The sequence below is a fragment of the Pteropus vampyrus genome, unplaced genomic scaffold (genome assembly GCF_000151845.1).
Source record: "Pteropus vampyrus isolate Shadow unplaced genomic scaffold, Pvam_2.0 Scaffold353, whole genome shotgun sequence".
NCBI lineage: Eukaryota > Metazoa > Chordata > Mammalia > Chiroptera > Pteropodidae > Pteropus > Pteropus vampyrus.
The window spans coordinates 370,262-386,128 of NW_011889134.1; the positions used below are offsets into that span (position 1 = coordinate 370,262).

Below are 15,867 nucleotides of genomic sequence, written 5' to 3' on the forward strand. Positions count from 1 at the left end.
TAAAGGAATACAGCCAGAAAAACCTGCTTAACATGAGAGCTTTCACCTTAGCATAAATAAACTAAAAGTGGCAAATAGGGATGAACCTACTCTCCTCTATATCCTATTATATCTGGGTGGTTAGACAATGGTTTGTTTACTAAGTGTTTGCTCTTTCTCAACTACTTGTGCATTGCCTACTTTCCCTTTGAAGTTCCAGTCTCCTGCCTCCCTCTCTTTAGTCTCGAAGGGATTATAAACGTAAACCTTAACTACCCTATTTGTCTTGGGGTCCCATGTTCTTAGGAAACTCCTGTATATACATACATAATAAACTCGATTGTTTTCTCCTGTTAGTCTAACTCATGTTAATTTATTACACTAGGCAGAAAAACTTAGAAGGGTAGAAAGAAAATTATGTTTTCCCCTCCCTCCCCCCATCCTGGGCAAGTTCACATGGCTCTCCTTCTCTAGCCTTAAATCAAAAATTTCCCTCTGAAATCTTCCTTTAGAACACACTCCAGATTGAGCTGGAGTTGGGCAGACTGAAAAATCTTTACTTCTCAAAATTTTTGACGTGAATCTTGGAAGTTTAATTCTTTTGATTTTCCCTTTGTTCAGGGATTGACCATACCTCGCCCTCCCCTAGGACGAAATGAGCAAGAATCAGGAGCAAAGTGAAAGGAATAAACAAAATTGTCAGGACCTTTGAAAAGGGGGGAAACCAGGACCATTTACTGAGGCTTTTTAGTTGCAAATTTCTGCTAAAGAATAAAGAAAGACTTCATATTTTAATATCCACTTTTATTTGCCATTAAATTGCTATGGTGCAATTATGTATTTTATTTCCTAAATTTAGGAATGAGTGTTAAAATTAACACACACATCAAATGTTGGAATTTAGAAATTCATATTATTTTGTTAACACTATAAAAGGTTACCTGTTGGTCATTTTATCATTCATCTTTACGGTTTGCTATTTGAAACTCTTGAACCAGGAACTAGTTACCTCAGAGAGTGGGAGATTAAATGCAAGGCCGTGTTTCCTCAAATGTGCCCAGGTTACTAAGGCCCAAGAGCAATTTCTGCATTTTGTGTCTCTTGTCTACATGTGTTAATTGATTTGCTTCCTGAATTGTTAACAAATTGTTATTTTTAAAAAATAATATGGGAAAAAATTTAAAAAGATTGAACACTCCAAATGGAATCAAATTAGACTTTAATAAACCTTTACCATTTCATCACTGAATGAGATTACATAGACATATAATACAATAAAGCCATTCTTTCTATTTTTATTTTTAATCTGATTTGACCACAGCTCATTAACATCCCATGTATGAAATTGGTGAAATTAGTGTCATGGTTGCTTTCCCACTTGGCCAGCTGGCAGGGGATCTAAATAGATAAACTAAGTATGAATGGCTATCTGGTGGTGAAATGTTAAGGAATGAGGAGAATTGACTTAAGGGTTAGAAATATAAGTCTTCAAGATTCTTCACATTCCTCCTGTGTGGTATGCATGGAGAGTACATCTTTTCTTCAGTAGCAAGTATTGGAACAAGGATCCTATAAGCAACCATTTACATGAAGCCAGTACCTTTTTACCCACATTTATCAAGGCTTCATTATATGCTAGGCACAATGTTGAGTGCTTAATGTGTATTATTTTATTTAATCCTACCAATTACCATAGGAAATAGGTATGATTATTATTTCCATTCTACAGATAAGGAGCCTGAAGCACAGAAAGGTTAAACGACTTATCGAAGGCTCTGAGTGGTAGTACCGGAGCTCAAACTCAAGATGGGCTGACTTCCAAACTTATCTTGTACAATGACTCTCCTTTCCTCTGCTAAGATGGTGAAGAAATTAATGGCCCTCAGTCATTCTGTGAGATATAAAAAGAAAACAATAATGACTAGGGCTTTTAAATAACTCTGTTTCTTGTATGAGTTTTCATAAGTAGGCCTTTTTTCAGGAGTGTACACCAGAGTAAACCAGTGTAAACCAGTACACCAAGATGTTCCAGAAAAATGGTTTAACTACACCACGCTTCCATTTCTCTATGTTACAGTCAGGATAACAGTTCCCATCCCTTTCCAATGTCACATAAAATGTATGCAGTTTAGTGATATGATGTCATCACATGGCTTCTTGGAAAAGAGATGCTATGTAAACACCCAGTAGAAGTGAAAGAAAACCAATGTCAGTGTGGTATGTATACAATATAAAATGGACCAAATTCTTTTGTTAGAGTTCGAGACAAAAATAGCTCCTTAATCTTGCATATCTATTTTTTAATCATGTTGTATATTGCTGTTTCTATGTCTTTCAAGGACTATCTGAAAGGGAAATGTGTCTGATAGAATGTTGATTGGATTAGCAGTTTAGTACTTTCCTTTTTAGAGAAAATATTGCAGTATCTAAGAACTTGCCTGTTTCCAGCTTTTGGAAAAACCACAAGTCAAAATTGTATTGCTAGATGAGAGTGTTTCATGAAGTTTGGCTGTGAATGTCCATCCTGACTTTGCTTTATGAAAGATCCAAGAGCCTTTTATTATGATTCAAAAATAGTAAAGTCACTTTAGGACTCTTTTTTCCAGAGTTACCAAAACATAATTTGTACTGCCCATCACCTCAGAGTAGAAAATGGAAGAAGGTAGTAGAGATCCAAGTAGTTTTAAAAAGCATGAGGGATGTGAATGTATGTAATACTTCTGACCTATACATTTAAAAAATGGTTAAATGGGGTAAATTTTATATTCTGCATATTTTACCATAATTAAAAATATTTTTAAAGTTAAGATGGTAAAATTATGTTATGCCTGTTTTAACATACTTTAAAAAAAAGCATAAAGGATTAGAAGCTGCTACTCTTATCTAGTGGCTCTGGACCACAACCCACACCCACATCTGGCCCGTAGATGAAGTTTCAGAGGAAAGGAATGGAACATTTACCATTTTCTTACTGTGACACTGAAAATGCATGAAAAGACTTGTTGATATTTTAAAACAAAAGAACCCTTCTCCACACTCCAGGCAGAAAAAAAGTTGCAAGAATAATCAACATGCATTTAACAGACTCATTAATTCTTACCCAATAGCTCACTTTAGTTGGATTGAGCCTGTGGTTATAGCAGACCTGTAGTTTTCTTTCGAGAGTGGCAGAGAGAAGAAGAAAAGGGACTTTTTACCTCCTCTCAGTCAGCTCTGTTGTACATTTAGGATCTCTGGCTAGAAAATAAATACCTATTAATATTGATGGCTCAAGATTTTGCGAATACAGGCGAATTCCCTGACATCTTGAGGTTTATGCAGAGATGGTGAATGCAAATCTCCAAAGGCCTACTGTGACATTTCCACCAGTACCTATGTGTGCTAGGTCCATGATTCTGTGGGAAGAACAATGGCCCTGAAGACCTGGACCTTGACATTTTCCTAGTCTGGAAATCTGCCATTTAACTACTTAGAGTCTAAATGTCTTCATTTATAAATTCGAATAACCCCCAATGGATAACCTACTATCTTTGCTTCATGATGTTTTGCTGAGGAAAAAATAAAATGATAGATTTTCGAATGTTTTAAAAAGTGAAAACATTGTACAAATGTGAAGTGTTGTTAGACATGTCACTGAAGCGGGAATAATGGAAAAGTGCCTGGTATCAACAGACCAGAAATAGGCCTGATTGTCTTAGAAAAGTGATGAAATAAATTAAATGAACCTCTTACAGTAGCTAGCACTGGTGGTGGCCATCTTCCCAGAATCTGATGAGCATCTGTTTTTTCAGATAACGAAGTCCGCTTTTAAACCGCAAAGCCAATTTGATTTGTTAATTGATGCTCCTACATCTTAAGTGTGTTTTCCTTATGGTAAAATATAGACAGAACTGTGGGTGAGAAGCAAGTCTGGGACCAGCTGTGAAATTTCCTCTTTCCCCCTACGGCTTGTATGTGTAAACCATTGCTCTCTAAGGGCCAGCTAGAGTGCTGTGTGTTGAGGATAGAGTGGCATAGAAATGAAGTCCTATAATGTCAGTGTAAGAGGTATATTTGAAGCGTAAGTCATAGGAGAGTCCTTCATGAGTGTATCTCAGGGGTGTGAAATCGTGTCTTCAAAGACCCTCCTGGGTGTGTTATAACATGGTTTCATAGGCAGAATGACCCTGAATGTGCAGATGAGAGTGGTGAGAGGTCGGGATTTGATTCAGTCTTGAGGTCCACGATGCAGTTTGTTGTTTGTCCCCATCCTGAAAGACTTGGGAGCTGGCCCCCTGGGCCGGGTTCTTGGAAGGAACCGGACAGCGGTTAACATGTTCCTTTCTCTCCCAACCCCTCGGGCCTTTAGCAGCTGAAAAGGGGCTGTGCGGGTCTGAGCCCTGTGTGGAAGGAAGAAGCGTCAGCCTACTTCCTCCGCGGCGGCAGCACTGGCCTCAGCGGTGGGTGCTCGGGTCTGCGCACCCCGCCTCCAGGCCGGGAAGGGGCGGAGCTGGGCGCCGCCCGCCCCCGGCCGTCCCCTTTTCCCTGCCGCTCCCCAGCTCTGCGCGGGCAGGGGTCACAGCCGCCTGCGAGAAGCTGGTAGCCGGGCACCGAGCGGGAGCGCGGGCTGGGCCGGGCTGAACTGCGCGCACAGACTCAGCCGCTGCCCCTGACAGTGAGTCGGTCGCGGGAGGCGCGGAGCGGGTGGGGCGACGGATCAGGACCGCGCTGTTGGGGAGCTCCGGGGCGCGAGCACGCTGGGCGGAATGTCAGGATCGCGACGTAGGGGAGCCCCAGACTCCGAACCCGGAGAGGCGTTCGGTAGGGTGATGTTGAGGAAGCCCGGGGACGGGTTGTCAGTGCTCGGTGTTGGAAACTCTCCGAATCCCAACCCTGATGGCGAGGCGGCGGGTTAGGACCGCGACGTTGGGAAGCTCCCGTGCGGGGGGTGTTCCACCCGAGGGGGCGGAACCAGGGATGCCCTGTCAGCATTCTTGGGGCGCCCTCTGCAAGGCGGAGGTGAACAGAACCTGAGAGGGGTGTGCGGAGGAGAGGAAACCCAAGGCGGGCGGGGCGGGATCGGGGAGCCCGAGGGAGGGATCCCTGGAAAGGGTAGGGTGGGGCCAAGCGTGTGGCTTCTCGGAGGAAAGATGGAAGGGGCTTCTCCAACAGAGTGGGTGCGGGAAGGGGAGTTGTGCGGAGAGCCGGGGGCGGGGGGGGGCGGCTGGTTAAATTACAGAGGATAGGGGGTTGGAGAGATAGAATGCCGCGGCTGGGTGTCCGAGGTGGCTGGATGGGTTCTGGGGCAGGGACTCGGGAAAGTCCAGGCCAAGAGAACTCAGCCCCCTTGGTAGAATGGGGTCATGAACACTCCCAAGAGGGCAGCTACTCGAGAGAGCAAGACCCGGCAACCTCAGACGGGGCAGGTGGGGCCCCCGCACTCAGTAAGCTCGGGGAGTGGTGCGAATTTGGGCGGGAGAGGCTAGGGAAGGGAGCACCTTGCTGATCTGGCGCGGGGACCCTCTGATCCCTCTGGCACCGACTAACAAGGGGGAGACCCGCAGGCCCGGACAGGCTGTTTGTTGCACCCTGTATTGTTGAGCTGGATTAGAAGTGATTTTGGTCAGGGACGCGATGAGAAAAGTCTGGGCTTAAAGGAATAGTTATCGAGTGAGATTTCAGTTGTACAGGTTAAGGTCTACCCGTATGTGTGATTTACGCATAACTCATAATAAAGGTATGTGCAATTTTTAGATCCACATGTGATACTTGCTCCCCCATTCTCCTGTACTCTGTAAGGGGCTGTTTTTGAGTAAAATCTGAAGGAAAATCAGCAACACACACACACACTACCCACAAATGCACGCAATTCTCAGCCAAGTAAACATGAGGAATATTGTACAGTTTGCGGATTATTTGTGTTGATGAGGGCTCCCTTACTGAAGTTAATAGGAAATTACCTACTTGGAAAGTGGACTGCCTTTGCCCTCTTAAGATGTCTACAATCTGTACCCACCCCTGAGCTGCTGTACCCTTGACCAGGTCACCTGGCAAGGGAGTTGGCTGCTTAGGACTTCAGTGGATGACTACCTAAGGTGTGCCTCTAAAGACACGCAAATGACCAGGGCAGTATCTGTTTGCTTTATGTTCTTTGTTTTTTTTTTTTGTTTGTTTGTTTGTCTTACGTGCCAGCTCCCTTTATATATGGTAATTAGTTTATTTGATATAATAGCTAATTCAAGAAGACCCAGGGCCCAGGATTCTGTTATATGAGTTTCTCTATTGGAAGGTTCCTGGGTTTCAGCGGACCAGAGGAAGAGAGATGCCCTCCACTCCTTTCCTTTTGTGATCTGAATATGAGTGCATCTTCTGACACACAGATTTGGGCTTCCTAGGAGGATCAAGGACTATGTTGGCATTTGTTGGGCCTGCATTTTTTTTTCTTTATGAAAAGGAAATCTTCAATAATAATTAAGTTAATGGGAAAGCAATTCATGCATTTTACAAGTATTATTTCAGGGCAAGCTTTTTTTAATTAAGGGAGTGGTCAGAACCTTGCACAAAAACTGCATTATCATTATTGCAGCAGCCTATTTATTCACTTGGACATAAAGTTAGCCTATTCTTCCAATTCTTTATTCAAATGTTAAAAGAAATATGCCAGTATTTATACATTCATGTGAGTATTTCTCCCCTTCAGAAGCCTCATCTTGGCAAGCTGTGTACTGATTCTAGTGATGCTGTCATTGCTGAGAATAATTTTGGAACTCGTGCTTTGGCTTTGCCTTGAGTTTGCAACGCATTTAACTGAATTGCCTCCTGATGGCAAACCTTCCTCAGCTGGGAAAGAGCCAAACACCTTGTGGGGCCAACTGTGGCCTCTGAGGGGTAGTCGAGGTTGGTAAGAGGAAGTATGCCCATTAAAGTAATGAGAGTCCTCTTGAAGGACTGGCAGTTCCGAAGATGGCATCCAGTAAAGGCACGTGCATGTGTTTAGCATTGGAAAGTAATTGAAGTGCAGCCTTCATCTGCATGTTTATGCTTTTGTATATGTGTAAAAAAGTTGGACCTATCACCTTATTATTATACTTTATGGCTTATTGACCAAGGGAAAATAAAAGCCTTTCTTTTCCCCTTGTAGGTACTCTTTACCAGGCCCGTTTCAATCACTATGCATTTTAACAGACAACAAAAGATTTATTTTCTCACATGAGAGGCACCCAGAAAGGCACTTGATCCATGTGTGTAGTTAATCCTGGTACTTGAATTTTTGTGTGAAAGGATCTATATAGAAACAAGGGAAGAGAATTTCTAAAAATCCATTTCAGTCTTGGGATTACATAGCACACAGTATGAAAAATGAATATACTCCTTTTCTTCTGTTGTTTCCCTAAATTCTCATTTTTTTTTTTATATAGGTTCTATAACATAAAGCTTCAAACAGCCATCACTTAAATCTTGATCTAGCAATGATCTTGGGCAAGTTACTTCATCCCTTTTGGCTTCAGTTTTCTTACCTTAAAGTGAAGATGCTAATGAATATATACCTCATGGGGCTGTGATGAAGATTTCATACAATTTATGCATGTAAACACTGAGTTCAGTGCCTGACACATAACAAGCGCTCCATAGAGTCTAGCAATTTTCGTTATTGTTTATTGATAGTTATATTAAAATTCCTTTGAGGCCAAGTACAAATTTATTATTTCCCAGATACTAATATTCCCTTCAGCTGGGCTTTGCAAATGAATATATGAATGAGAACATTTTGTTTTTATTCTCCTGGACTCTTAGGAGTTTTTAAAGAGTGACCTTAAAAGCAACTGTAGCCAGCTACTTTATTTTGAATTCAAATATTTTTAAAACCAAACATTCCTGTTCTGATTATGTATAAGGTATAATAGTTTAGTAAAAATCTATACAAAAAAAAGTTTAAAAGTTTCTCTTATAATTTTTCCCTTTGGTCCAATCAAATATTCTAATGAAATAGCTGCAGTTATCTTGGCCTGTATTGAGAGGGATGATTCCAGCAAACATTTGCTTCAGTTAAACTCGAATTTTGCTCTGCTTTGTTTTTCAAATGTCAGAGAAAAATAATCTGGCACTGTGCTTTTAGCTTTTCCATAAATATTGCCATTAATTTTTTTTAGATTTATGAATTTTATTAAAATATATGTGTAAATTAGGAAGATACAAAACGTGGAAATATAATTTAGCACTGTTTTATCAAATAGTTAAGGATCGTGATTAGATGTTTCATGAAATGCTTGACATTTAGTAAGAGTTCTCTGTGTTTTAGGCAAGTATGTACAGGAGATAAAGAGAAGTACAAAGAACACACTTTGTCCTGCAGAAGTTCACATAATGTGCTATTTTAGGACAGTGCATTAGCAAAAGTTTTTCTCCTAATGGCTTATGGGGCCAAAGATTAAATGGATTTCACTCATGTTCTTTTCTCTCAATATCTTGGAGAAGGCTAAGTATATAGCTCTCTCAGTAGTGTCCATATTTTGAAGTGGGTTAACTCTTTCAAGATTAAATCCTGCCATGCACTTGGATGCCATGAAAAGAAACTGGCTGTAAAAGTACTTGGTGCATTGTAAAATGATATATAATTATAGGGTAGGGTGATATTATTGTTGCACTTAAAAAGTACCAGGAAACAATGATGGGTTAGACTAGAACAGTGGTTCTTAATGGGGAGGAGAGGAGACATTTTTGATTGTTACAACTGGAAGGTGGACAGATGTTACTGGCATCTAATGGGTAGAGGCCGGAAGTGCTGCTAAGCATCTTATAATACACAAGACAACCTCTCATAACAAAGAATTATTCAGCCCCAAATGTCAGCAGAGCTGAGAAACCCTGGACTAGAGCATAGGATCTGGAGTGGGGGAATCAACCTGAATTAGCATCCTGGTTGATTAAATGTACAACCCTGGATGAGTTCCTGAAACCTGAAAATCTATAAAATGCATGTATGAAGAGATATTGTAGAATTAAATGAGATACTTAACACAGAGAAGGTACCCAGTAAATGGTAACTCTTAGTATTATGTCTGGTTAGTAAATGCTCCCACAGATGCAGCTTTGGTTTTTTAACCAATTGTGTGCAGAACCAGTCCAGGTTTCTTGATCTCATCCGTGTGTCCAAGAAAAGGGCAGGGACATAGACTTATGGCCTCCAGCATCCGTGGTTTCTTTTGCATTCTGGCCCAGGTTCTGCCCTGCTTCTGCTAGGCAGCTAAGTGTAGGCTGCACATCTCTCCAACCAGGTGAACAGGACAGTCCCCTAGACCTCTCTTCTATAGAGTAAAGGCAAGCTGAGGATGGAGGAGCTTTCTGTTTCATCTGGGCTACACCTGGAAGAAGGAGATAGCCAGGCCACGAAGCCCCCTTTGACTGAGCTTATCTCCAAAGATCTACTGAGACCCCTATCTTTGCATGGTCAGAAGAGGCAAGGAGCAATTTTCTTTATTCTTCCTTAGCCGCTCCTACTCAAGCAAAAAGTTCTTGCAGGATCCTTCACTTTTAGCAAAATCCTCCAAATCCACTCCAATTTTTGCTCTGCATGGAGTTACCCAGACATCTGGGAGGAGAAAGGAGGCCTTCCATAAAGCCCAGTCTCCCTCCTTTGTTTTCCTGGAGCACACAGAAGCCACATGAGTAAGTAATTCACTCAGTTATCAGCAGAGATTCAGCATGGTGCGAATGGAGCAACATTCTGGGTGTGGAGAGTGGTTAGCAGACAGGGATGTAAATAACCCAGTGGTTTTTTAACTGTAAGCTAGAAACCATGAGTTTTGTGGTGCTCAGCCCCAGCTATACAATAGAATCACCAAGGGCTGTCTTAGAATGCTGATGCCCAGGCCCCAAACCAGTGGGTAGGGCCTGGGCATCAGATTTTTAAAGTGCTCCTTGGATGATTCTTATGCCCAGTGAGAGTTGAGGGTCAGAACCATTCCTTATGAAATTTATGACCTGCATTAAAAGAAAAAAAGGAAGAAAACTGAATTAAAAATATCGAAGTAACAAATATTATTTTGTTCAGTTTTTGTTTTAGTGATGAATGTATGCCTGTTTGCTTTGTAAAATATGTTTCTTCTAATGGGTTTTAGTCCAAAAAGTTCGAAAAACTTTGTTTTAGAGCCTTAGAGGTGTTAATATTCACAAATTTACCTCTTGAATCTATCCAGCAAATGCTTTCTGTGTGAGCATTTGCTGGATAGATCTCAAAGTACTTTTACATACCTTTTCGAATATGTTTTTGCAACCATCCTATGAGGCACAGAGAGCAGATATCATCATATTGACTTTTTTACCGATGAAGGAAACTTGAAGTTGGAGAGGGTAAGAAATTTGTCAAAGTCACAATAAGAAAATGGCAAAAACAGAGGCTCAAACCTAGAGCTTCTGATGACTGGTACAGGGCTCTGTTGACCACATCTTTCTGTCCCTTCTGATTTAGCAGACCTTGTGACAAGGAACTGCAACTAGAGCAAGAGTATGGCACTATAAAAATAATTATTGACTGAGCACTTACTAGTATCAGGAAGTATATTTATATTACCTCATAAAATTCTCAGAACGATCCGATGAGATTACTCTTATTAGCTCCCTTTCACAGATGAGGAAACTGAATTGCAGAGAGTTTGTGACTTGCCCAGGGAGTGGCACTCTGACAGCAAGCTCATATTCTTTATTTGTGTTCTCTGTTGCCCCAGTACTAGTTCGTTGGCATTTCTCTAGCTTCTGGACTCCTGTCTCTAGAGGCAGTTTAAGTAGCAGAGAAATGGCCCTATGTCTTAGCTCAGACTGCCATAACCAAATTCCACAGACTGGGTGTCTTGAACAACAGAAATTTATTTCTCACAGTTCTGGAGGTTGGGAGGTTCAAGTTCAAGGTGCCAGTATATACAGTTCCTGGAGAGGGCTCTCTTCCTGCTTTGCAATGGCCACTTTTCTTGCTGTGTTTTCAGATGGCAGAGAGAGAGACAGAGAGCAAGTGCTGAGCAAATGCTCTTGAGCAAGAGAGTGAGTCGCTCTAATTAGTTTCCAAAGGCCCCAGATTCAAATACCATTACATTGGAGATTAGGACTTCAATATAAGAATAAGTAGGGACACAAACATTCAGCCCATAACATCCTAGTACTAGTAGCTTCTGCTCATCTTTCCTTCTGTGTGTGGCTAGAAACCCTCCAGCCCCACCCCATCCCACCCAGTGCATAAAGGAGGAAAGTCCTTTCTGCTTCCCAGATCTGCTTTAAGGAAACTTGCCCGGGCTCTTTGTGATCCTCAATGTCATGAATTACTGAAATTTATGGTGTGGCTAGGGTATTCTGGCTGAGGAGGAACCCGAACACTTAACCATTGTAGAGTGAGATCTTGATGGGCTTCTCAGTGGTCTGGGAACCAGAGAATGTGTTGTTCATTCATTCATTCATCAAATATTAAGGGTCAGGGCCTATGCTACATACTGGGGATAGAATGATAAGAAAAAATGCAATCCTTACCCTTATGGAGGTTATAGTTTGGAGATAAGTTTTAGAGATGACCTTCCACTTCAAAAGGGAAAGTATTTATCATTGCTCTTTAATACCTTCGCACAGAGCTAAAATCACCAGGCCAAAGCAAAGCAAAGCACAGGTCAATAGGAGGACGCCGGTTGGTTCCTCACTCAGAAGGTTAGAGCGGAAGAAATAGACTTCACTATATCCCACGTGATAGTTAGAAACTACACTTCTCCAAAGGCGAGGAGCCACTCTCCCCAGGTTGGATGATCAGGGTGGTTTAAGCCTGGGCTTAAGGAAGACTTTTCTTCTCTGCCTGTCTGGGAAGGTACAAATTTCCCAGCCATCTAGATAACTAATAACTATCCCTATTTTCTGAGAAGGATTCAATACTCTATCAGAGTAGTATTTGATAAATGAGCAAATTAATAATAATTATGAAGAATGTTAATATATAATAGAGGTGATAGGAAACTTCAAGATTTGGGGACAAGCCCACTCAGAGACGAGCCACGTTAGCTCTCCCCTCTTTCTAGGCTGAGCCAGTGCCTGACTGTAACCAATCTCTAGTTCCTAGGACTGTAAAAATTTAAAAGTGGCCAGAGCTAGGGTTACATGATTTAAGAGGTTTTTATTGATATTGAGACACAGCTAGCATTAAGGATACTGACATTTATCTTCCTAGGGTGATGTAGGAGAAGATTAAGAAAAACAAGAAAAAAAAAATCTCTATTTTTAAAGAATAGAGAATTTGTTGCTTTTCATCAGTAGCTCAAAACTATGTATTTACCCTATCCTTAGTACCTGATCTTTGGGGTCTAAGAGAATACTTAAGAGGTTCAAGATAAGTCTACAGTCAGGAAACAAGGCTATACTTACCTAAACCAGTTGAAGATGGAATTAAAATACACTTACTCTGCTGACTATTGCCTATAGATCATTTTTTGTGTGTGTGAGAAATGAAACTTTGCTGGTGAAAACTATCTTCTCATTTTTGTTTTAGGCTCATTCTAAAGAGTAAAGCTGTGCAAAATATGGAAGAAAATGGAAAATGACATAAAAATCAACGTGTAATGGCTCTTGAATTAGAAAATTTATATTCTCCATGGTTTATTTAACTCTGTCCTAAGAATTCATTCCAGGAGTCCCATCTTAGTTTTTCTATTCCTGCACTTAAGCAAGATAATGGCATTAATATTATTCTCTTGAGTTGCCATGAATGCTGAGCACTTTAGAGAGTGAAATTAGTCGGTTTCGTGCCTGGGCTAATGCAAAGGTTGGAATTGGCTTTAGTACTAGAATGTCACCCAGACAGACAGGTTCAGGTGAAGCTCCAAGAATGACATTGAAACTGAATAGTATTTCAGGAGGGTAGAAACAAATTCATCAAATCTCATTTTGATGAAGAGATTCAGGTTAGTTCATGAAGTGCTATAAGTATTTCTTGAATTGCATGACCTTTCATTCTTTCTCTTTAAAACATCCTGGATGATGATTTGTTGTTTGTGTCTTATGTCCCCGGAAGTAATGTTGCTTTCTTAGTTGCTGCTCTCAATTCACACAGTGTCCTGACAATGTTCTGTCTCATCTGGGATGCTAATCATTTTGGATCTTTACAGCTGAGTAGTCACTCTGACAGTGGAGAACTTGGGAAGAAGAAGAAGAAGAAGAAAGAAATAGATATTCTTAAGAGTATAAATGGAATCATGCCAGAGTGGCAGAGGTAGGGTTCAAATAGGAAATCTATCAGTTCATATACAGGGATTTTTTGACCATTTAATCAGTGCCTAATACTGTGCTAGAGTCTTTGAGGGATACAAGAGAAGCATAATGCATGGTTTTTGTACTTAAGGAGCCTATAATACATTTGGAGCATCAAATTTTTTTTTTTTTTTTAATGTGAAAGAGTAAGCAAATTTAGATTGTCTATAGGTAAGTACTGGGCCTTGAAGCACTGGTGACAGGTGTGTGTCACTCAGTTTAGAAACAGGCTTTTATAGTTGGTATATAATTCAGAAGAGTTAACCTGTGTGAGATCTTGAAAGGGGTGACATTTAGATGAAGAAGTGGGCATTTTTCATGGAGAAACCAGCTTGGGGAACAGCACAGAGGCCAAAACCAGAATGGCATTTGCACATGCGTATAAGGCCCCGAGGAAATCACTTCATTTTGCTTCATTTCTGTCCATATCATGAGGTACCACTTCACATATTATATGTTTATTTGTTTATACTCTTTCTTCTGCACTGGGTCAGCTACATAAGAAATACAGAAGGCAGGATTTCAGATCTAGATTTCTTTTTGCAGTGACTGTTTGGAGAAAAGGAAATCATTCGTTAGAAAATATTTTTCAAAGGCCTACTATGTGCTTGGCACAGAGATGATCGAGATCCCTGCTTTCATGTAACACATATTCTCTTGGGAGGAGACAGACAATAAACAAGTAAATCAGGAAATATTTTAGGTGAAAAATGCTATGAAGAATAATAAATCAGGGTAAGGGAAAAGGGAGTGCCAATTTTAGATAAGGTTAAGGGTAAGAAGATAAAGATTTTAGATTAGCCCTGAACTTCCCTGGAGAAGGCTGGATTACTACTGCATTGCCATTAAAGTCTTTGCTAATGGAGTTCCAGCTTTATTATTTATACCCACCTCATCCAGTAACCCTCTCAACAAGTGTTTCATAATAGTAACAGGAATGGCCTTGCAAGATATGAATTTGGCCATATTTTTCTCATGACCTTTTACTTTTTATAATTATTTTTTAATTTAAAAGATATTGTGGAAGGAGGAGAGGGAGCCACATAGGAGAGGACATGTAGGTACTGATGGCAGTAATATAGTTATCTATACATCAGCTCTGCGGAGAAGACTGAGTGCAGCTGCATCAAAATGGTCACATGAAAAAAAATGTTCAGCCGTTTATAATTATAATGACATGACTGCGATATGCCTCATGACCTGGAGAACCACTATGTCTAAATATGTTAATCACATTTCAAAGGCAGTTATTATAATACATCTACTTGTACTTGAGGACATACAGAGACACAAAATTGCTGTTTGTCTTGAACAATTACTATGTGCCAGGCACTGTGCAGTGCACTATGCTTACATTCTCTCTAAATCTCTGAAACAACTTTAGGAGGGAGATATTCCAGTCTACAGAGGGAAAAACAAAAATGAAGTGGCTAGCCCAAGGCCATTACAGTTAGTAAGTGTCAGAGCTGAGATGTAGATTTCTTGTCTGTGAGAAGACACTGTACCTGGTGTGTTTGGTTTAATTACAGGCTCTCCTAGAGTACATGTTGGCCTGGAGTTGTTCCAGGGTGGGATTTCCTGTCCCTCCTGCTCATCACCCTGTCTAAGGGATTATTCCAGAAGCTGGGAGTTTCTAGGACTAACTCTGTGAATTTATATATGTGGTTCCCTAAACCTATTGGGGGCATAGACTTTGTGGACAAAAAGCAGTTAAGCTATTTTTCATTATTTCATATGCCTACAGAACCGCATATATGTGTGTCAAATAGCTGCACAGGCCATTAACACTTGAAAGTGCTTTGCTCTCAGCCAGGGTGTTAGCAGCTCAATTTGGAGCCACCCAACAGCTCATCTAAACTCCGACTCAGAAATTCTGACTTGTACTTATGTGTACCTGATGAAAAGATATGGGACAATGAATATTTGTTGGTTGTGGTTGATTTAGAAAACTTTCAAAGCATAGAAAACTAATAGTAATCAACTTAAAACAGGTTAGATGGTGAAAGGTTTGGACAATGGACAACCTGGAGTGACGATGACGTTCTCAATGCAACTCCCCCCACCATAGCTGGCCCAAGAACCACCCATGTCTCTAGAGCAGCAGGATTCTATCACGGTGCTTCTTTGACCTAGGAACAATGCCTTCAAGACCCTCTCTGATATATAACATTACATTTATTGAGCACATGCTGTGTGCTAGCAGTTTTACCTGATTATCTTCTCTCTCCCTCTCTTAAAACTTTCTTTTATAGAAAATTTCAAACAGACAGAGGTGGACAGAATGGTATAATAAACTTCCACATTTCCATCCCCCAACTTCAACAATTATCAACCTAGGACCAACTTCTTTGATTTTGAAGTCAACTGCAGATACCGTTACTTATGAGCATTTCAGAATGTATTGCTAAAACATAAGGACTCTTATGATAATTCTTTAAACCTTACTACAACCCTATCAGTCAAGTACCATTATATCCTTATTTTATAGATGAAGACAATGAGACACAAGGAAGTTAAATTGCTTGCCCAAGGTCACCTAACTAGTAAGTAGGAGAGTCAAGATTCAACCCTAAGATGCCTATCTCCAGAACCCATCCTATTAATCACCATGCTAGACGGTTGCCACCAGACCCCTCT

General features: G+C 40.7%; 1 protein-coding gene across 2 annotated transcripts in view; it reads left to right on the forward strand.

Moving 5' to 3' along the window:
• The first annotated feature begins 4,480 nt into the window (after positions 1-4,480).
• Positions 4,481-15,867, forward strand: part of PAQR8 (progestin and adipoQ receptor family member 8) — a 38,973-nt gene continuing 27,586 nt past the window's right edge. The window contains exon 1 of one of the 2 annotated variants that reach the window (XM_011379071.2): positions 4,481-4,633. The gene's annotated coding sequence lies outside the window, so the exon portion shown is untranslated. Of the gene's footprint in view, positions 4,634-4,674; positions 4,780-15,867 lie in introns of those variants that run through there. The other variant, XM_023522655.1, reaches the window with a different exon arrangement.